The sequence below is a fragment of the Mandrillus leucophaeus genome, unplaced genomic scaffold, assembly GCF_000951045.1.
Source record: "Mandrillus leucophaeus isolate KB7577 unplaced genomic scaffold, Mleu.le_1.0 Scaffold324, whole genome shotgun sequence".
In the NCBI taxonomy this organism is placed as follows: Eukaryota; Metazoa; Chordata; class Mammalia; order Primates; family Cercopithecidae; genus Mandrillus; species Mandrillus leucophaeus.
Genome location: NW_012103410.1, coordinates 854,110 through 877,174, shown reverse-complemented (window position 1 = coordinate 877,174; position 23,065 = coordinate 854,110). Strand labels below are relative to the sequence as shown.

The 23,065-nt window shown below is 39.8% G+C and overlaps 1 protein-coding gene across 1 annotated transcript in view; it reads right to left on the bottom strand.

Moving 5' to 3' along the window:
• Window positions 1–23,065, bottom strand: part of LRP2 (low density lipoprotein receptor-related protein 2) — a 214,594-nt gene that overhangs the window by 190,180 nt on the left and 1,349 nt on the right. The gene's annotated exons all lie outside the window — the stretch shown is intronic.

The following is a 23,065-nucleotide window of genomic DNA, read 5'->3' as shown; positions in this document are numbered from 1 at the left end:
GAAGGAAGGAAGGAAGGAAGGAAGGAAGGAAGGAAGGAAGGAAAGAAAGAAAGAAGGAAAGAAAGAAAAGGAAAGAAGGAAGGAAAAAAGAAAGGAAGGAAGGAAGGAAAAAGAAGGGAGGAAGGGAGGGAGGGAGGGAGGAAGGGAGGGAGGAAGGAAGGAAAGAAGGAAGGAAGGAAGGAAAGAAGGAAGGAAGGGAAAAGAAAAGACAAGACAATATGCATTCCAGAAGGCACACTTTATAGAGTGCTCACTTGGCCATGTGTTTGTTTACCATCACTGGATTAACTCAAGAAATTTCAGTAAATTCGTCCACCTATTGATTCAACTACTGCTACATATGAAATAATTATTTCTCCAAGTATAACAGTCTGTGTTTTCCTTCTTCCATTCTGCCCAACATATCTGAAAGTCAACAGCTTTTCCACAGAAGGTTAAGAGATAAAATCTGGATAGTCAGATGGCTGCATACTACGGGGAAACTATTATAATATTACAGTAGGGCGAGGAAGGGGAAGAGCATGCGAAGACTGCTTAGAAGCCAACTAACTGTTCAGGGTGAAGTCCCTCTAGTCATATACTAGGGGTTCAAACCACTGCTTCACCTCTTACTAACTCTCTGACAGCCATTTTAATTTCTGTGCCTCAATTTCCTCATCTAAAAATGGAGATAATAAGAGCTCTTACTCATAACATTAATATGAGGGTAGAGTGAGGATTATGGGTCTGGCATATCAGTAAGTGTTTAATAAAAACTGATTACTGATACTATTTTTAGGTTACTGTTTTCTGATCCTTTAAACTCCAAATATTGTCTCCCTCTGAATTCTACAGGCTTCTTTTTGCTTCATAAATATTTGCTTATATAAGAGTTTATATATATATATACGTAGCTCTTCTATATTCATCATCTGCTACCTGGTTGGAAAATCTATTAAAATAACCTAATTATGTAGCTCATTCCCCCAAAAGTTAATTTAATACAGAAATTTGAGTATTTTATTATTACTAAATTTTATAATTACTTTTATTTTACACTATACTCTCTCCTCAACTAAATCTTTCTGATGTCTGAGATTCACAAAAGAACAACATATCCATATTCAAGGTAAAATTGAACTAGAAAAATAAAACTTAATTCACAAAGATAGTCAAGTTTATAGGCACACATCCATTCCACATACTTTCAAAAATATATCACTACTTAGTGAAATAAATTAACTCTTTGCTAAATTATTTCTCTGGTTGATACTAGCTGTGTTTTTAAGACATTTTCAACAATTATATTTCAAGGGTGTTTAAGAAATTTAGTAATAATTTAAAAACACATGCTTAACTAAATAACATTAACCAGTTGCCTAAACATAGCTATCTTAATCCAAAGAAGTTGATAGTGACAATATTTATTGAATCACTGAGTTATACAATATAGAATTACTAACCCGTTACTAGTATCTATGATTTTTAAATTCTCCTCACTTCACTCTGATAAATTTGGAAATTGTTTCTGACTTGATGACATTTTGAAAAAGGCCAAGCATGGGGGAAACAGAGAGACCACATCTCACAAAAGGAAAAGTCCAAAGCTTTTCAAAATGCAGACTGCTAAGGGTGTTGTCACCATAGCAACCCTCGGGCAAAGGGAATTCCAATATGAAGAGACCAAAGAATAGGCAATTTTAACCTCAAAAGCACAAACTTACGGATACATCTATATGGTATGCATCTGTACTATATAAGGTCAAAGATTAAAAGTGACCTTAAAGTTGAATTCCAGCATTCTTTTAGTGTATACGATATATCTACAATTTCCCATCTCTTTGAGTCATTTAGAATAAGTTTTATCCTTCTTCATAAAATAGTTCCTTAAATATCTGGAGAGCTAGCCATTGTTCCCCTATTCTTCTCTTGTCCAAAAGAAACATCTCCAGTTTTTCCATCATTCCCCCATAACATTGTTTCCAGTTTTCTTATCATTCTTGTTTCTCTCTTTCAAATAAGGTTCAAATTTTCTATGCCTTTCCCAAAATGTGGTACTCAAAGCTGAAGAGAAGATGCCCAGTGTCACCCAACCAGCTTTGGCCAGGACCAGTCGTGGCATACTTTAACATTCATTTCCCTCTTCCTCCTCAGTAATAGAATCCAGCATTACTCAGGTGAACCATGTGCTGAGCTAAAAAGCTACATTTTCCAAACTTCAGCCAAATGTGATCATAGGACTAAGTCTTAATAGATGAGATCAAATGCAAGTAGTAGTGTTGTGTGGGACTTCTGGAAAGTCTCCTTTAAACAGAGAAGGCATGTCCTTCTTTGTCCTTCTGCAATCCCACTACCTGGCATAGAGAAAGGACGGCTGTGGCTATACCAGCCATTTTGGACAATGAGGTGACTTCAGGAATGGGAGTTACCCGCAAAGTACAGTGGAGCCTGAGTCTCTAATGGTATCACGGAAGCACCAGACCAGCCTTCTACTGCTGGTTATGTAAGAGAGAATTAAATGTTTGTCTTGTGCAAGCCAAACAAAATCCTCTCTGCAACAGGAGCCCAGAGTAGAGCATGCCTATTACCTCCCCAACGTGATGGAATTTACTATAACACATGTTGTTCTTTTGACTTTCTATTAAACAAAGATTTCTTGAGTGCCTGCTTATACCTGGCACTGTGCCAGACACAAGAGCCCAGGGGAGCTAGGCATACTCTTAGCATCAGTGGTCCTATTCTATGCCTCTCCCAAAATGTGGTACTCTTCTAGAGGAAAAGATAAAATACATACACAAATGATTGTATCTCATGGCATGATGAGACATGCTGTAAGAGAGGTTCAGACAACATTCAGTGGAGATCAAGAAAGGTCCTGTACAGGAAGGTGCATTTAAGCTACAGATAGATGGATCTGAGAGAAGGAGATGCCTCACAAAGGAAACATACTAGAACTGGCACAGAAACAGGGAAGTGCAAAGTATGTCCAAGAAAAAGCCACATTCCTCATCAATGTCACTGGCACGTCTTCAAGTGACAAAGATCGTACTTGAGGCAGATTCGCTTTTATGTGAAGTAAAAAAATAAAAATAAAAATAAATTTGCAAGATCTATGACACCCTCTAAAGCCACTAAGTGCCTCCATAGAGTCAATTCAATTCCCCAGGCATTTATGGAGTACCAACTGTTATTCCATCAAATAAGAGTTTCTTCCAATCTACAAAGCAAAGCCATCCTAATTTTAAACAAATTTCATCCAACATTTTCCATATTTTAAAAAAATGCTTGAAGGTGATAACTTGTCAATATTCTGCTAAACTGGCAGAAATGTTTCCAGGAGGTATATTCTGATATTTAACAAACTATAAAGAACAAAGTAAATGTGGTTCTCCTTTTCCTCTTAGTATTGATTAATTTAAATTTACAAGAAAATAAAGCATGTGGGAAAACAGAGCATTAGAGTTAAATATGTGAGGCCCAGAGCCAAATATCCTACTCTGCCTCAGTTCACTCATTAGTAAAAAGGGGATAGTAATGGTATCTACCTCCCTGGACTGTCACAGAATGAAATGCTACAGCTATGGTGACTATATACCAGGCATATAATAAGTTTCAGTGTATGACCGCTCTTATTACCAAGAGTGTTCCTTCCTGCCTCTCTATTCACTTCCTATCAACCAAGATGAGCTCTCAACAGAGGCACTACTGGCATTTGAGCCCAGACAATTCTTTGTAGTATGGAATTATCCTGTGTATTGCAATGGTTTAGCATTCCTGTCCTCTGCCCTCTAAATGCTGGCAGGGATACTCAGGCATAGTGACAATCAAAAAGTGCTACTACATGTTTCCAAACGTTCCCTGAGGGAGATGAACCAACTAGGAATCAATGAACTAAAACAAAGAAAATATCACACACCATGCCCAGATAGACAGCAAGCTGGAAATTTTTCAGGCAGGAAAATTTAAAAAAAAAAAACAAAAAAAACCATTGCATATCTATGGATGTAATTAGCATACACATACATTGAAAAGACATGTCTAATATTCCCATAAATAAAACATACCAACTTATAAAACAAATAACAGGAATTATCAAAAACAGCAACAAATAAAAGCTTTCTCTTTGTTCCATGGTGACTCTCTCCTTTTCTCATCACTTCCAGGTGCACAAGTCTAGTTCTGCCCTCATCATCTGTCACCCAGATAATCCCAGTAATCCTCTAACTTAACTAGTTCATCTGCTTTCTCTCATTGCAGCAAGTATTCTTTTTACAAAATGAAAGTCTGATCATTATACTTCCCAGCTTACATTTCTTCAAAGACACCAAAATTCTCAGCTTGACATACAAAATCCTCCACAGTTCACTCTCCCAGCTCCTTTAAGGCTCAGTTCGTATGGCAATCTGTGTGGTCTTCCTTGGCCCTTGGTCCTCTCAGGCCTAGCTGACTACATCACTGCCTTTTCTGTGCTCCCAAACTTCTATTATAGACCTCTCACCCTGTAGCACAATTGTTTATTTGCATGTCTTATTCATCTATGCATGTCAGTTCCTGACAAAATATGCTTGCAATAAATGTGTGTGAAATAAATACATCAGTAATTATTTTAACTGTAATTATTAATCAAGTCTAGCTTGACAGCTTTCGCACCTATTGAACATCTCACTACCCTTTTTGTTGTTTCATGAAATAATAAGAAACTCTTACAAGAGAGAAAACTCTTCACTGACTGTGATTCTTACATGCTTTGCCTAAAACCTCTCACAAAATCCAGTGCTCCTCTTCAAGTATAGTCTTCCCTGGGCAAATCCTTCTCCTTGCCCAGAGGACACATCTGACCTCCCCTCAGACCCATGCTTCCATCATTCCTGTTCTCAGAGTTATAGAGACATCATCAGCAAGTTCTGCATAAAACCAAGTTTACAGGAAGCACGCACAGGACACCTAAAATGGAAACACTGGGTCCACCAAAGTTTGAACTTCTTGGCAACTTGACATTTGGATCTGCACCTTCAAGACCCGGGAGGTGAAGAACCAAACATTCTTGGGGGAAGAAAGGCAGGTGGCAAGGCCTGTCTTCTAACAATTTTTGTCTAGTAGTTTCATCTCCTTTAAAAAGCTGTATTTTTCCCCAGCAATTTCTATGGATAGAGAATCTGACAAGTGGTTTCTTTATTTCAAAAAACCACAGCATGGTGGCTGCTCTGCTGCATGACCTAACCAAGATCTGGTCAACTATGAATGATTTAATATCAGGTTCCCTGCGGAGCCAAATGTTTATTGAATGCTCAGCAAGTGCCAGGAACTTGCATGTTCACAATGTTCTTTAAATATTCCCAGGTACCTGTAAGGTAGAAATTACTAACACCCATTGTATAATCCAGGAAACTGAAGCTCAGAGAGCTTTAGGGGCACACATCTGGAAAGCAGTCAAGCTAAATCTCTCGAGCTCTGATTCCAGACTGTGTCCCAGTACCAGAAAGGGTTTGGCCACAGGTTAACTATGTCCAGGGTAGATCCTGCTGAGACTGGAGATCCTTAGGGAAGTTGGGAAGGAGTAGTGGGGGTATGGCCAGGAAGTTTCTATAATAATAGGAAGAGCCCAAAATTTTGCTTGGCAGCCAGAGATTTAAATTTACAACAGTGGCTTCAGCTCAATTTCCCAATTTAGTCTACCCTTAATATCTTAAAAGAAGCCATAGAAATTTTATCTTTATAAAATGTGAGCACAGCATAGAATTTTTGCAAATACACAAATATTGACTAACTCCTCAAAAGTTATTCAAGATGCCTTCTTGAAGCAACCATAAATAACCCTATATCATCTGTCCTACAGTGAAAATCCTCAGAGAATGCAATAGCATATTCAGGGGCATAGGATATGGTTTTATAATTTTCCAGTTCATATTTCTTTCTTTTTTATGATTATTATTATACTTTAAGTTCTGGGGTACATGCGCAGAACGTGCCGGTTTGTTACATACGTATACACATGCCATGGTGGTTTGCTGCACCCATCAACCCATCATCTATACTAGGTATTTCTCCTAATGCTATCCCTCCCCTAGCCCCCCGTCCCCAACAGGCCCTGGTGTGTGATGATCCCCTCCCTGTGTCCATGTGTTCTCATTGTTCAACTCCCACTTATGAGTGAGAACATGCGGTGTTTTGTTCTCTGTTCTTATATTAGTTTGTCCAGCTCATATTTCATTGGAGACAAAGACATGTAAGTTATGTAAGCAGGGAAGAGAATTTTCGATTATAAGGATTCTAAAAAGTAACATTTTAATTGTATATTTCTGTGGTATTTTTTAATGCAATCAAGCTTTACAAATGAATGCAATCAATATATCCCAGTATTTTGTGAAATTCCCTCTAAATAGAGCATGTAAGATACTCATTAAAGTTTATTTTTAGCTAAGAGCCAAACCCTGTTTCATTTTATTATACCCCTCATCAAGTTTTAACTTAGAAAAGATAAATAAAACAAGACATTAAGTGACTTAATAATAAAAGCCTATCCTAGAGTGTGTTTCAGGATTACTTTCTACACCCACCCCAACCACTGCTCTCCCTAAATCATTCTTTCAAAATGTGCTGAGATGAAGGAGCAAAGGTGTCTAAAGCCTGACTTTTCCTTAAAACCATATATTAAAAGTTTCCCTGGTGTGCTCCTCTCAAACTAAAACTGGCTTATGATTAAGAGTAAGAGTGGCAGGGAGGGAATGAGATGAGAAGGAAACACTCTCTAATTTGTCATCAAAAAAATAAATCAGAAAATAGCCTTTAATCTTAAGAGTACAATTTACTGATTTAGTCATTTATTTACAAAATTGATGGAAATTGTTAACAAGGAGTTAATTGATTTAAGTCACCTGATTACCACAGTTAATTAACCACACTGACTTAATCTTCTTTGAAAACATCAACTAATCATTTCCCAGGTGTCAAGGGGTAAATCGTTAAATAAAAAATAAACCTCTGTCCTCCTCTTCAAGAGAGATTTCTTGAGTGTGTTTTCTTTACGGATTCCAATCTAGCAACAAGCCAAGTTTGGGGAAATTTTGTTCTTATATGGCTATACTGAAAGAGCTGCCATCTTTCCAGAGTTTTTTCTCCGTTATAATGAAGGAAAGGCAGTCTTACAACCTTACCATGTGTGTCATTTTGAATTACTTCAAAAATGCGCAAGGAACACTGTATAAATAAAAATGAACAAATAAAAGGCAATGGAGACATTCATCTGGGAAAGTCAGTTTTCAAAAAAGGAACCTAAAAAACACTTTATTGGGAGGGTGTGACTACAAAGGAGTAGCACAAGGGAATTAATGGGGGTGACTGAACTGTTCTAATCCTGATGGAGGTTGTGGCTACACAAATACATACATGCATTACAATTTACAGAACTGTACACATACGCAGCAATTTTAGCCTATGGTAATTTTTAAAATAAAATAAAGCACTTCATAAAGGCCAACTCTCTTTTTCACAGACAGAAAAATGGAGGTTTGACCACTTGGCCCCACCTCAAAAGGAAAAGAGGGGGCGGTCAAAAAAAAAACCAAGCAATGTTAGGGAAACTCAGAAAAACATCCTACATGACTCTTGTTGCTCTTGTTCTGAGTTAGCAGAACCATTGCTTCTCTTCAAAAACCAAACAAAACAAAAAAGTCAACTGTCTTTGATCCACCAATGTGCCCATAGAACAGGAAGGCCCTGGAAGGAACCAAAGTCCCAGGTCACTGTGACAAGTCACACTTAGACCTCCTAAAGGGAAGAAGTAACTACAGCTTTAATAAAATCCCATCCTTCTTCCTATCCCTTTCTCCTTCCTTCAATCACGGCAAAATGCTTGAAAACTAAATCTGGATTACAGTGGGATTTTGTTGCACATATTCACAATCAGCAACAACTATTAAAGACCCTTTTGATTTCCCTTACAGGGAAACGAAAGTGTTCAATACAATATGATCCTTCTTAGCCCAAGTCCCTCTTGGTGCCATGTTCTCTCGTCTGCACTGTTGGGTTTAATTATTTACAGCTAGAAGCATCTAACTTCCACTGTCTTTCAGTTAGTACGTTCAATTTTTAAACCATGCATTTTGTTTTTCACTAGAATCTTAGCTTTCAATGATTACTTAGCAAATTCTTTCAACACCTCACTGCACCAAATATTAGGGAAGAAGTAAATTCTTATATCAGAAGTGACCTTGAAAAAAAATGCAGAATTTTGGTACATAAAAACCAATCATTTAACAATTGACTTAGGACATGTGTATATTCAACTTTATGCATTTGCAAATCCTTTTTTTATTACACAGTAACTTAAAAGAAAAACAGAGCTAGGCACAGTGGCACACACCTTAGTCCCAGCTACTCAGGAGGCTGAGGCATGAGGGTTGTTTGAGCCTAGGAGTTTGAATCCAGCCTGGGCAACATAGTGAGACCCCCATCTCTAAAACATAAAAATTAAAAAAAAAAAATTTAAATAGAAAAAAACAGGATTCCCTATAGTAATCATCACGGCCTAGACAAATTGTAACTGCCATGTACATTAAAATCCAAGGGTCAATTCTCAAACTTACCAGGCACTGTTGAATCCCCAAGGAATGGTTGATAGAGTCTTACAACTGTGTTCCTTTTAAGGACAACTTTTCCTTTTGTTGTAACAACTCAATTTCAATTGCTAACTAGAGGAAGGACAGCCACACTGGAAGTGTGTAAGTTCTATCTTTGAGGCCCTCCTAATAGATCACAGCTGAAATTCCCCATAAAGCCATTCTAAGAAAAAGCACAAGCATAATAACCCTTTCTTCCCCAGAAAAGGGAGTTGGCTTATTTTCAAGACTATATTACACTTCTGGTACCTTCTTTCCCTCTTTCCTCCCCATTAAAACATACCAGCTTTGTGTCTTCTCTCTGAACCTCGCTCTGACAAACATTTACTGTGCATTACTATCTCAACTAACTAGTTTACCCTACAGGAGTGAACATTTCCACATTGTAATAGGGGTTTCAGGAGGAAACAATGTCTTACTCTGAAGAACTGACTTTAGTAATGACAGAACAGAGATCTTTGGCCATAGTGAGAGATACTTTGGGGCCAAGAAGCCTTTAAGCACACCCAGCACACAGGAAATGTCTTCTCCATCTCTACAACAGCAGTCTTCTCTGGGAAGTAAAGAAACTCAGCTCTCACTTGGTTGTTCATTTTTTTCTTCAATGACTTTAAATAAGAGAACTTAATAATTTTTTCATTAATAGTAAACAATAACAACTTCTGAAAATCTGTGGATGACTGCTGTCCCTACTGGAAGGTTAGAATTGAACTCTCTGATTAGGTAAGGGTCCTTTGAATTAAAAGACATGTAATTATAGAGGAAAACAAAAGGTGTTCCCAGATAATGAAATAGTAGTATAGGAGAAACCCAGCAGCAGACAGAAATCAATCTGTACCTAAAAAGTACAGTCTTCTAGTCTTCTAGAAGGAAGTGGAAATATACTCTGTTCAACAGTAAGCTGTTTTGGATGTGGTTTATGTTGAGGGACTCTCTCTATACTCTGCAGTACCTAGTTATATCATGCCTAGAGCATGATAAGGCTGCAACATATGTTGAATGAATGAATGAACTGCCAAGAGTAGCATAAAAATGTCCAAAAGTTGGGTCGCAATGGTACCAGCTTCTAAAATGAGGTCAGCTGATCATAATATGAGAAATTAAATGAGGCTTCGTTTGATTACGTACAGAGGAAATATCTTCTACTTGCTCCAAATTATCCATGGTGGCAACATATGCAAATAAGAGTTCTGGGTTCAAATGTTGGTTCTGCCACTTAGTAAATGAATCACTTTGGGTAAATTACCTCACCTGTCATTGTTTTGGTCCTTTAGCCATAAAAGTTTTACTGTTTCTACATAAGTAGGTAAACTAATACCTACAAAGCACTTAGGCCAGTGCCTGGTATAGAAAGCACTCAAATAATTTAGTCATTTTTATTGTGGCTTATTTCCCAACTTCTCTACTCATCTATGTGTGGAACTCCATCATTCTCCTGCCTCTAACTTATTTGTTATGTACGGAGTCCTCAAAAGAATGGGGACTGAGATGAGGGAGACTATGCCCAGGAGACAAGTGGCCATGGGTCCTTTTCAGCAGTCAGGGGCCCTCTTGGGCTGTGCCCATTTTTCCTTCATTCATCAGGAACAAGACTCATGAATGTCCTGATTTGACATGTGATGTTCTTTCCACCACAATCCATGCTGCCTCCCTGAGTGGAGAAACCACTCCCCTCTTCAAAGAGGGCCTTTTGTTTGATCAAGGCTGTTTTCACTGTGTCATGGTCTCAGACAGCTTTCTTTTGTGTTCTGTTTAAATACAGAATGACAGTCCACTAACATGAAGTCTAAAAATGTTGGCTTATCTTTTTGTAAAAGCTACTGTATCAAATCTGTCCTAAAAATAGCAGAATGACCCATTCTGTATGTACAGGGGAATTCTCACAGGGTGACCAAGTATCTGGGATGGAAGTTACAAAGAAGGAGGCAGATTCAACTACTCTCAAATGCATTGGGAATCACCAGCAGGGCGGGAGTGGGAGGCATTGGGGTGGAGAAAAGGGGGGAGTGAAGTGGAGAGAAACAGCGTTGCTAAGCCACTTGCTTTGATAGAGACAGCAATTTTCCTTTTTCTCCATCAGGACCCTGACTGGGCCTCCAGGGGCCTCGAGGAATTAAGAGCTGGTAGTACCAGGGAATGGTGATGAGCTGAGGATGCCCCTTCTTAGCACCCATGGTGGCATCTGTCCATTCATTTATTCAATGTATATTCACTTATTTAGCCCTTTTCTGGACACTAGGGAAAGCAATGGATAAAAGAGATGAAAATCCCTGCCCTTGTGCCATTTACATCTTAGGGAAAGGAAGATAATAAGTAAGGAAATAAACAAACAATTAAGTTACATACCTTATGTCAGATGGTGGTAAGTGCAATGGAGAAAGTAAATCAGGAAAGAGGAGATCGGGAAAGAATCAGAGAAGGCCACACTAAGAGGGTGACCTATGAGCAAAGACCTGTAGGAGGAAAGGAAGTAAGTCATGCACCATCTGAGGCAAGAGCACTCAGGAAAAGGGGGAGCAAGCGCAAAGGCCCAAAAGTGCTCATCATGTCGGGGAAAACAAGGATATCACTGTGCCTGGTACACTGTGCCTGGGGAGAGGAGAAGGAAATGAGGTCAGGGAGGTGATGTGAAGGCCAAATGGTTAGGGTCTTGTAGATCATAGTAAGGACTTGGACTGTGACTCTTCATGAGATGGAAAGCAGTGGTACACCCAGAGATGTGCCATGCAGCTTCCCCTTACAGGAAGGACCAGCTACGAGGAAGGACTTTCTTCCTGCAATCAGCTCCTTTGGGGTCTGCCTCAGCTATAGAAAGCTACTTGTCCATGGTCATGTCCTTCCAGGACAGGCCACATCCAGTGACTAAGCAAGGCCATTTCAGCCTGACACAGGACACTCTAATAGGCAACTCTTGCTCCAGAGCTTCCTCTGGGTTGACCAAGGGCTGCCAGAGTTCAACTTCTTCTTCTGCCCATCCTGCTTCCTCCCTTTCCCTTCACAGGCATTGATCTTACTAAATATCATCATATACTCCAAGCTGCATTTCAGTGTCTGTTTTTGGGCAACCCAACTTGTGTATGACAGACACCATGGAAGCTTCTGAGCAGAGGGGTGCTGTGATCTGACTGATGTTCTAAAAAAGTTGCTACAGCAAGGAAATCAGTATGGAAGCTATTGCAATCATCGAGGCAAGAGACAGCAGTCGGTTGAATCAGGGTGGCAGAAGTGAAGATGGTGAAAAGTAGTTGGATTCTAGATATATTTTGAAGACCAAAACAATGGGATTTTCTAAGAAATTCTATATGGGGTAGAAAAGTAAAAGAAAAGTCAACGTAGGATACAGTTTGAGGCCTGAGCAAGGATGAGGAAGCCATTTGCTGAGATGAGAAATTCTACATGGAAAGCAGGTTTGGGCATTAGTGGAGATCAGGAGTTCATTTTTGGACATGTTAAGTCTGAGATGACTGTTGGTCAGCCAGGTGGACATGTCAAATGAGCAGTTGGATATATGGGTCTAGACTATAGGGTAGTGGTCTCGATTAGATTCATAAATTTGAAAGCTATCAGCATGTACCCAGTAAAGAAGTACATACGGAGTCCTCAAAAGTATGGGAACTGAGGCCAGGCACAGTGGCTCACGCCTGTAATCCCAGCACTTTGAGAGGCCAAGGGAGGAGGATGACTTGAGGTCAGGAGTTTGAGACCAGCCTGGCCAGCATGGCAAAACCTCATCTCTACAAAAATACAAAAATTATCCGGGCATGGTGGTGTGTGCCTGTAATCCCAGCTTACTTGGGAGGCTGAGGCAGGAGAATCGCTTGAACCTGGGAGGTAGAGTTTGCAGTGAGACAAGATCATGCCTCTGCACTCCAGCCTGGGTGACAGAGTGAGACTCCATTGAAAAAAATAAAAATAAAAACTATGGGGACTGAGATGAGAGAGACTATCCCCAGAGGACAAGTGGCCCTGGGTCCTTTTCAGCAGCCTGGGGCCCTCTTTGGTTGTGCCTATTTTTCCTCCTTTCTTCAGGAACAAGACCCATGAATGTCCTGACTTGACATGCGATGTTCTTTCCACCACAGTCCGTGCCGCCTCCCTGAGTTGGAAAACCACTCCCTGCTTCAAAGAGGGCCATGAGACAGGATGAGGCCACCAAGGAGGCAGTGTAGCTAGAGATGAAAACAGGTCAGGGAAATAGACAGGAACAAGCATGAGATACCCGGGGAAGGCAAGCAAGGAAGAAAATAAACCAAGAGAATGCAATTTCTTGAAAATCTAATTGCTTCAAGGAGGAAGTCAGGATATACTGTGTCTGATGCTGCTAACCAGTTAAATAAGACCAGAGCTGAAAATAGATCATTGGATTTAACAACATGGAGGTCATGAGTGACTTTGACCAAAAAGAAAAATCTAGCATGGATGGGGGCTAAAGCAAAATGGCATGGATTTGAGGAAAAATTGAAAGGTAATTACAGTGGATATAGGCACATCTGTACAAGAATTTTACTGTAAAGTGGAACAGAAAAAATAGAGTGATAGCTAGAAGGTAATGTGGAAGAGAGGATATCATAAAAGAAAGAGGGGACAATTGCAGAGAGGTGAGAGGGAATGGGATCTAGAACATGAATGAAATGGTTGGACTAAGAGCATGGAAAATTCTTCCAGTGTAATAGTAGGAAAGACAGAGGATATAAGCTGAAGTTCAAATGATGATGGCTGAGTTATAGAAGTTTATGGAATTCTCTTCTGGTTGCTTCTATTTTCATAGTTTTAAAAAGCTCACTCTACATCTGAGCAGGTGATGTCAGAGGTTTGAGGATAGAGGAGAAGATATAAGGAAGCAGGAGAAGCAATGGACAGGCTAAGAAGCAAGTCCTAAGCTTGAGATTGGCTTCATGAATGTCAAGCGAGGCTAGTCAGTATAGTCGTGTTTTTCTCCTGCCATATTTGGCTACAGAGATGCAGATGTGAAGAACTGGATTTAACCACAATCAGGGTCTTGCCAAGCACAACAGAGCCAGATAAAGGGGCCAAGCTGCTGAGGGCGTATGTAAACAGGGAGGTGAAATTAATCATGGCCATAAAATATAAGCTGAGGAAGTAAATAGGTGAGGGATTTGAGGGACGGTGAAGAGGCAGTAGGATCAACAAACTGTAAGTCCCAATGAGGTCAACAAGTAGTTGAGGCTAGGATACAAAGGAAATGAGCTATGAAGTTTTTCAATACTCCCGTTCCAAACATGGAACAGACAGCTTCTCTAGAAGCCAGTGGGCTGTGACAGCGGTGCTCTGAGATGAATTCCTGACATAGGTGAGAAAAGATTAGAAGACCTGCAACAGTTATTTACCTCAATGAATCTAATGAATCTAATGTTCTTAGGAGGGTCTGGGGAGAACTTCAAAGGTGACCAAGGTAAGAGCAAAACATAACAATTAAGACACAGACAGTGGCACATTTAGGGAGAGGTTCAGGACCTGCCACACTGGCCAAAAATGGAGGTGGCCAGGAATGAGGGCGGTACTTCATGTCACCCTCAGACTTAAAAGAGTCCTGTCTTTGTTGTAGCTACCTTGTAACATTCCCATCCAAAAGAAAGAGATTAACAGAGTATATTTAACTGCCACTGAAGAAATTTGCAGTGGCAAGTCAGTTCATCTGTAAGTCTGTTTACAAAACTGAAAAATGAGAGGGTACCTAGATTAGATGTTCCCAAAATGTGTCCAGCCCTCATAATCACCTGGGAACTTTTAAAAATACAGATTTTCCACATTTTCTTTATCTAGTCTATCATTGATAGGCATTTGGGTTGGTTCTGGCACATATACATCATGGAATAATATGCAGCCATAAAAAATAATGAGTTCATGTCCTCTGCAGGGACATGAATGACACTGGAAGCCATCATTCTCAGCAAAGTAACATAGGAACAGAAAAACCAAATACCGCATGTTCTCACTCATAAGCGGGAGTTGAACAATGAGAACACATGGTCACAGGGAGGGCAACATCACACACAGAGAGGGGAACATCACACACAGAGAGGGGAACATCACACACCAGGGCCTGTCAGGGGGTGGGGGTAAAGGGGAGGGAGAGCATTAGGACAAATACCTAATGCATGTGGGGCTTAAAACCTAGATGAAAGGTTGATAGGTACAGCAAACCACCATGGCACATGTATACCTATGTAACAAACCTGCACGTTCTGCATATGTATCCCAGAACTGAAAGTAAAATAAAATAAAATTTTTAAGAATGCAGATTTTCATACCCCTGCTTTAGTAAGAGTGGGTTTTAAGAATCTATACTCTTTTTTAAGTTCTTCAGGTGATTTTGATGATATGCCAAGTTTGGGGAGCTAGCTGACTTTATCTAGGGTCCTTAGAAATTATAACAATCTGTAAGTTATTGTGATGAAATAATACTTTCGAGAGCATAACTAAAACCTTCTCAAAGTTGGATTCCCCTAGATAGGATCAAGGAAACATGTAGCCCCATTTGCCCTGGCAGCCATATCAGAAGCATATGGAAAGCCAGACTGCTCACAAAGGTGAAACTTAGAGGGGAGTAGGGTCAAGGAAAACACAAAGAAAGAGAACTGGAACCCTGACTGCACCTCCCCTGAACCCCACTCTGCCTCAGTATTTTTTACTCACATAAGCCAAAAAATACCCTTTATTGTGTAGGCCATTTTTGAGTAGGCCATTTTCTGTTTCTTGCAACAAAAAGTATCCTCCACACCCTTCCCCACATCAAAATTAAACCATGCTAGCATGTATCACCTCCCTTCTAGTGAGATTAAAATGTGTGTAGGATTGCCATATTTCTGATAAAATACTTTCATTCTTAAATTCAACTTTAAGAATTCCCTGATAAAATAAATGATTTTGGCTGGGCATGGTGGCTCACACTTGTAATCCCAGCACTTTGGGAGGCTGAGGCAGGAGGATCATTTGAGCTCAAGGGTTTGAGGCCAGCCTGAACAATATGGAGAAACCCAATTTCTGCAAAAAATATAGAAATTAACTGTGCATGGTGGTATGTGTCTGTAGTCCCAGCTTCTTGGAGGGCTAAGTCAAGAGGATCGCTTCAGCCTGGGAAGTTGAGGCTGTAGGGAGCCATGTTTACATCACTGCACTCCAGCCTGGGTGATAAAGTGAGACCTTGTCTCAAGAAATAAAGATAACGATTTTGATTTTTTCAACCTTTACTCAGGAAATTTTCTCCTTGTTAATGACATAAAAACCAAAGAACTGAGCCCAAAGTGACAGGCAAATCACTGACACTATAAGACAGAATACTTTTATATAGGAATCCAAGAACGTCCAGCATAACAGAAGTGTAGCTACTTTCCTTTTTGTCTTTTTCAGGTTTCCTCAACACCTTCAAAAGTACATATGCTGTTACTTAATGTGAATCAGTAGATCAGTGAGGAAAGACTTATTTTCAAAGTTACTAGGAACCTTCATGTGTTATTGGCTGATAGGACATAAATTTAAAGGAGACCTTGGATATTGCTTACAAACTTGGATCTCAAGATCTGGACAATAAATGCGCCATTGTATCCATGGTAACAGTGGCTCAACTATTCAATGCACAGAATGGTAATTACATTTCCTCCTTTCATTCATTTCTCACTGTTTCCAGTAACCTTGGGGTCAGGCATGACCTGAGGGCTAATGACCAAAAGTGAAACTTCAAATTGTCTAATCTGTCATTATCTAGGAAAGACTTACATTTCTTTGCACTGAATCTCAGTGCTATCCTAAATCAGAAGTGTCCTAATATAAAAGTTAGCCATCTTACTTTTAAAATGAGAATATCTCCATTTTCTCAGCAAATGTGATTAGAGATAAGACTTAAATTAGAGACCAACAAAGTAATCATCAGCAAAGAGTACATATATCTGGCATCTCTGAATTAATCCAATAAGGTGTGATGGATACCTGTTCTACCATTTATGAAAGAAGTCAGTAGGTGAAGTGCTAAGGACACTCAGATATGCACCAAGATGTATTCTGTCTCCACAGAAGCATCTTAACCTGTCTCTAAACTCTTTGAGCTTCTTTCTCTCTACCCCATCCTTGTAGCCAAGGACTAGTGCTTGGAAAAGGGACAAAGTCTTAGGAACATAAACATTGGAGTGAAGTAAATTGGAAAAGGAGCAGGAGCCTAAGATTCATTAAAAAAAAAAAAAAGAAAGAAAGAAAAAGAAAAAGAAATACTACACTGGACTCAAGGGATCTTGTAGTCTGATCTCTCAGCTCATTTTCCAGAACTTTCCTGTCTATCACAAAGCTCTGCTCCAAATAAGAAAACTTTAGGATCCAAATAAACCTTCTAAAAGTCCTTCTTTCTCCTGTTCTCCTTCTAAACTTAAAGTTGCAACATGGTCACATGGGCACAGATCACCATGCCTTTTTTCTTAATGTTTCCAATACTTTTCTCCTTTCAATTCTGTAAGCTACCCCAGGGCTGCCAACTCTTGAGAAATTTCTGTAGCTTTTTCAAGTGTGTCTTCCCATATAAAATGAAAATAACATCATCAGTCAATTTTATTTGATAAGGTATACTGGACACTTTTTATTTTTGCATCCCAGCATCTGTTCACCATTCTCCCAATAATTACCCCCATTTCTCTCTGGACTCCACCCCTTAGTACATGATCTCAAAGACTGAGAATATAGCCCAGGCTTAAGCCATGGGAACACAGCATGACCCAGGATTCAGTGGTTGGTTCTTCAATGAGCTTATGACCTAAGCAGAGCCCCTGAGATGCAACTGAAACTTTTGCTGGGAACAGTTAAGATAAAAACTCTTATTCTTTCCCAGTGGACATGATCTGATAGGAGGTGGCTCCAGAGCCACTGACAGCCACTTTATATCAAAGGAGAACATGTTTAAGAATGGAGTCATCTCAGAACCAGGAGATGGAGAGAAAAGCAAGATTGGCATGACATAGTTTGAGCCTCCATTTTTTGTTAGGTTGAACCAAATGAAATTGCCAATATTTGACTATTTCTGCGTAGGAAAAAAATCAGTCTCAAATGGATCAACCTAATTATCTGTATCTTTTCAACTATGTATTTATTTTCTTTGAGACAGGGTCTCGCTCTATCGCTGAGGCTGGAGTGCAGTGGCGCGATCACAGCTCACTGCAGCCTCAACCTCCTGGGCTCAAGGGATCATCTCACCTCAGCCTCCCAAGTAGCTGGGACCACAAGGACACACCACCATGCCGGGCTAATTTTTTGTATTTTTTGTAGAGATGGAGTCTCACTATGTTGCCCAGGCCGGTCTCAAACTCCTGGGCTCAAGCAATCCACTCACCTCAGACTCCCAAAGTGCTGAGATTTATAGGCATGAGCCACCACACCCACCCTCAACTATGTATTTCAATACATTTCCTTTTTGGCTTCAGGCAGTTTAACTTGGTTTTATGACATTCACAAACATAACAGTACTTGAATAATATGTGAAGTTGTGGTAGCCTCTATAAGGATGTAACAACATGCACAGACGCATCATTCACAGACCCACTTGTAAAGAAGATACCAAAATACTGCAATACCTTCCTCCCCTCAAGTTTGGCAAAAGTAATATTCTCATAAAGGGTAATAATGATGAATGGAAATATACATCAGACATCACACTTTATTAAATGTTTCACATTCATTGCCTCTGCATAACCACCCCGTGAGGTAGATATATACCCATTTTACAGATAAGAAAACTGCCCCAGAGCACCCAGAGTGTGTGGTACTGGATTTCCCAGATAATAAAGGGCAAAGCTAGGCATCAAACCAAGATCCTCTAACTTCAAAATCACAAGCCCTTCCCACTTCATCTCAAAACGCTGTAACTGTCAAGAAATTACTTAGGAAACATTTGCATTAGGAACATATGAAGAACCACAGAAATGCTCTTGACATTTCAAAACAACTACTATCTGATCATTATCAAGAAGCATCCCAAAACTCTGTTGCTGAAACATCTCCAATCTTTCTAATGCTGGTGAGATCCAGGGCAGGGTTATTAGGAATGAGTCAATGACTATTTCAGAATCTTAAATGCAAAACTGCAGTCCATTTTAATTGTGAGATATCTAGACACCTCTTTTCAGTTCTCATCTTCCTTAATCTTTCTGTAGTATTGATACTATTGACTCATCAGCACACTGTTGATATTTAATAAATATTCATGGAAAAAATAAAATAAACATTCACAGAATACACAATAGTGGTAAAATTTTTTTAATTACTCAAGACTATAAAGTTAATGGGATATGATAGAACCATTTGATTTATACCAAAGGTTCCATCGAGCTTATTTTTTCCGTGCTAGAATAGGGCTTCACAATTAGTACTTTTTTAGTTCCTCTAGATTCATGCAATCAACCTTGAGAACCCCTTTCCTATCCATTCAACACTCTTTCGTAAGCACCTTCTACTTTCTTTTCTTTTTTTTTCTTTTTTTAATTTATTTTTATTTTATTTTGTTTATTTATTTACTTTGAGACGGATTTTTGCTCTGTCGCCCAGGCTGGAGTGCAGTGGCACAATCTCAGCTCACTGCAACCTCTGCCTCCCGGGTTCAAGCAATCCTCCTGCCTCAGCCTCCCGAGTAGCTGGGATTACAGGCACGCGTCACTACACCCAGTTAATTTTTGTATTTTAAATAGAAACGGGGTTTCACCATGTTGGCCAGGCTGATCTCCATCTCCTGACCTCATGATCCTCCCGCCTCAGCCTCCCAAAGTGCTGGGATTACAGGCATGAACTTTCTACTTACCTTGTTCTAGCTACTAGGACTTAACAGAAACTCCAAAGCCACTATGACAATGCACTCGCTTCTGATTACACAGGAAGTACATCTAGGATCTTGGTATCATTATTTTTATGTGGAAATTTTAAATTTTAATTTAAAACTTTTAAAAACCTGTCAGTGTTCTTACAGTGCCTGACTAGAGAACATGAGCAATGATTATGACCTAATAATTACCTTTAGTAAGACAGAAAACCTAGTCTTACAGCAGCCTGCACTACAAAACCCAAAGATCTTCAGGAATGTGCTTTGATGGCTCAAGAATTTGAAAAATGGATCTGGAGGTATGGTCTTTGGGAGTAGGGGCACTGACATGGCATCAGTTCTGGACCAGGCTGAAAGCACATGATACATGGTTGTAATAACCTACCACAGGATTCCTCTTTGACCTGGGACAGGTAACCCATCCAGTTGTTTAAGATTCATCTGCTCATCAGACTGTGCCTTATCTGGTAAGTCAGGATTCCAAAATGAATCTAGAAATCTCAACCAACCAAACAGGCTGGGGACATTCAGAAGGCATGAATCTAAATGGGGACATTTAGAAGGCATGAATCTAAAAAATGGTCCACTGCAAATTTATATCTTAGCTCTATCACAGGCTACATGTCCTTCGGCAAGAAACCTATTAACTGCCTTCCCTTTCATCCTCTCAGCCCCTTGCTTTTCCCTCCTGGGCTAATTGATTATCTGTAAGAAAAAAAAATGCAAGCAGACCAGTTGATATCTAAGGTTGCCTCCAGCTGTAAAAAGTCTGAGTTTCTATTAAACTGAGACAGGTGCATGACTGAAGGGAGTTCAGGCAGAAGTCTTATGAAGACTGGTAAAGAGAAACCTTTTCAAATAGAGAAAGAAAAGCCAATAACTGTGAAATGAAAGCAGCAGTGAGGTTCCAGAGTTGTGATGGAATAAAAACAATACATGTTTGCTATTGCCCCCACAATCCTTTTAAACATATAAACTTCATGTGAAGATGCAATTGACATAAAAGCTCATACAAGCTCTTAAAAACATTACCACATTTTTATTGGATTAAAGAATATAATGTTGGGCCAGGTAAGGTGGTTCCTGCCTGTAACCTCAGCACTTTGGGAAGCAGAGGTAGGAGGATCATTTGAGGCCAAGAGTTCGAGACCAGCCTGGGCAACACAGTGAGACCCCATTTCTATTTTTGAAAAATAAGTTTTTTAACTTAATAAATAGAATACAACTTTGTTTAAGGCCAATACTATTTTCTCAAAAAAAGAAAAGAAAAGAAAAGAAAAAGAAAAAGAAAAAAACTTCCAATCACATGCTAGGGTCTGAGAAGTCTTCAGAGAACTGTTAGTGAAAAAATATGTAAAGAAGACTTTCCTATGTATACTTGAAAATTGGAAATATGAATAGGAAGCAAAACAATATGTTACTTTAAGTGTTGATAAATATAATAAAAATATTATATTTTTAGATTATTTTCTAGTTTATTTTCACTGTCTATATACTTTACACCATGCTAAGCACTTGGCATATTTTATCTCTTTATGCTCACAAGATGTCATTGGGTGAATTCTCTTATTATCTTGTCAATTTTGCAGATAAGCCATCTGAGCTATGCAAAGTTGATTGACTTTCCCAAGGTGACACAGCTAGAAAGTGGTAAAGCCATTGTTGGAACTCAAACAGCTTGACTCAGAGTTCAGGCTCTCCAAAATGTTTTTTCTTGAAAAGCATTACACAAAAGATAAGGAAAATGCAGATGTGGTATGATTTTTTTCAAAGACTAAACATAGACTACTCAGAACTTTTTCTTTCCTCCAATTTTTAGTGATGTGAAGTTTGCCGTGGTAGCCTACCTAAAATGTAGTGCTTAAATAAAAGCTCTTACAATCTCATTGGATTTTACTTCATATATTAAGTCAGGATCATCACAACAGGATTCTAGAAATCTCAACATATCAGGCTGAGGATATTCAGAGGAAATGCATCTTAAAATGATCAAGTAGGAGGACTGGGAATGAGAAAACTTGGGTTCAGTTCTTAGAAACCTGAGGAGAGATTCTGGAAAAAGATCCACAGTTATGAAGCAGCAGGTGGTAAGGAGTTGCATATTGCCCCTCAGTTTCTTTAGGAACCTCACATATGGACAGTAACTTAGGGAGCATGACATTTTTTGTACAAAAGAAAAAAGAAATTGGGCCAGGCACGGTGACTCACGTCTGTAATCCTAGCACTCTGGGAGGCCGAGGCGGGCAGATCACTTGAGGTCAGGGGTTCAAGACCAGCCTGGCCAACATAGCAAAACCCTGTCTCTACTAAAAATACAAAATATTAGCCGGGCATACTCCCCAGGGCTTGTAGTCCCAGCTACTTGGGAGGCTGAGGTGTGAGGATCGCTTGAACCCGGGAGGCAGAGGTTGCAGTGAGCCGAGATTGCACACTGCACTCCAGCCTGGGTGACAAAGCCAGACTCGGTCTCTCAGAGAAAAAAAAAAAGAGAGAGACAGAGAGAGAGAACATATACTGTGTACTGTAGCAATTACAGACTCTGAATTCAGAATCCCTTGAGTTTGCCATTTTCTAGCAGTATGAACTGAGACAAATTACTGAATTGCTCTGTACCTCCACTTTCTCATCTGTAAAACAGTGATAATAAGAGTACTTACTTCCAAGGGATATTACGAAGATTAACTGAGTCAATAAGTATAAAGTGCTTAGAACAAAGCCTGCAACATATATGTGTATGATGGGTTACTATTACTATACACATTATTATTATATATTATTATCATAGAATGGAAGATTCATGGGTGCCAAAAAACTATCAAGAAGAGTAGGTGTTGGTTATTTAGTGACTAAACCATCAACCCAGGAAAAAGAATATCTTTTTTGGTTGTACAAGGGCATAGATGAATCAAGGTAAGATTTCCTTTTGCCAGGCACTGACAGGAACATATAGTAAATCCTATAACTATATTTAGGACATGAGATATAACCCTAAGCATTGTGCAAACTCTGCACAATAGTAATAAAACCCTCTTTCTGTGTTACCAACACTGAGAAAGGGTGTTCAAAGGAAGATTATTAATGATCTCTCCCTGCCTCTCCTGCCTTTCCGAAGACTTTTGCAAGACCCGTGGGGTTTGTTAGCGTTTCCAAACTTCTTCCCAGGAAGTCTGAAATGGGTGCTGCTAGGAGTTGCTGTATAATTACTTACTTGATTCCCTCTAAGGAGCTTACGCTAAGAATTGAGGAAAGAAAGCAGATTAACCATTTGAATACATGCCACGGCCCATCCACAAGCCCTCCCCTCACTCCTCCGTAAATGGGGGCTTCCACATTCCCCACCCGTCAACCCCAATATGTGATCCAGGGAAATCAATTTATTGCTTTGGCTAATCCTACAACAATAGGGGTTTCATTTTCATTGTAGGGCAATTAAGTTGTCCGACGGGAGGGAAGGAGCAGGAGGGGAAAGGGGGGACTCTCCCATCCCCACAGACAGATTAGTCCCCGCGGTGGCAGCAGCGTCCCCTCTGTCTGTCTGGTGGTCGGTCACACGCAGCTCCTGGCTGCTACCTAGCAACGCAAAGCCAGGGGGAGAGCTCGCCGGTTCCAGCCTCCTCCTCGCCCTTCCCATTCATCCTCGGTCGGGTCTCGGTCTCTC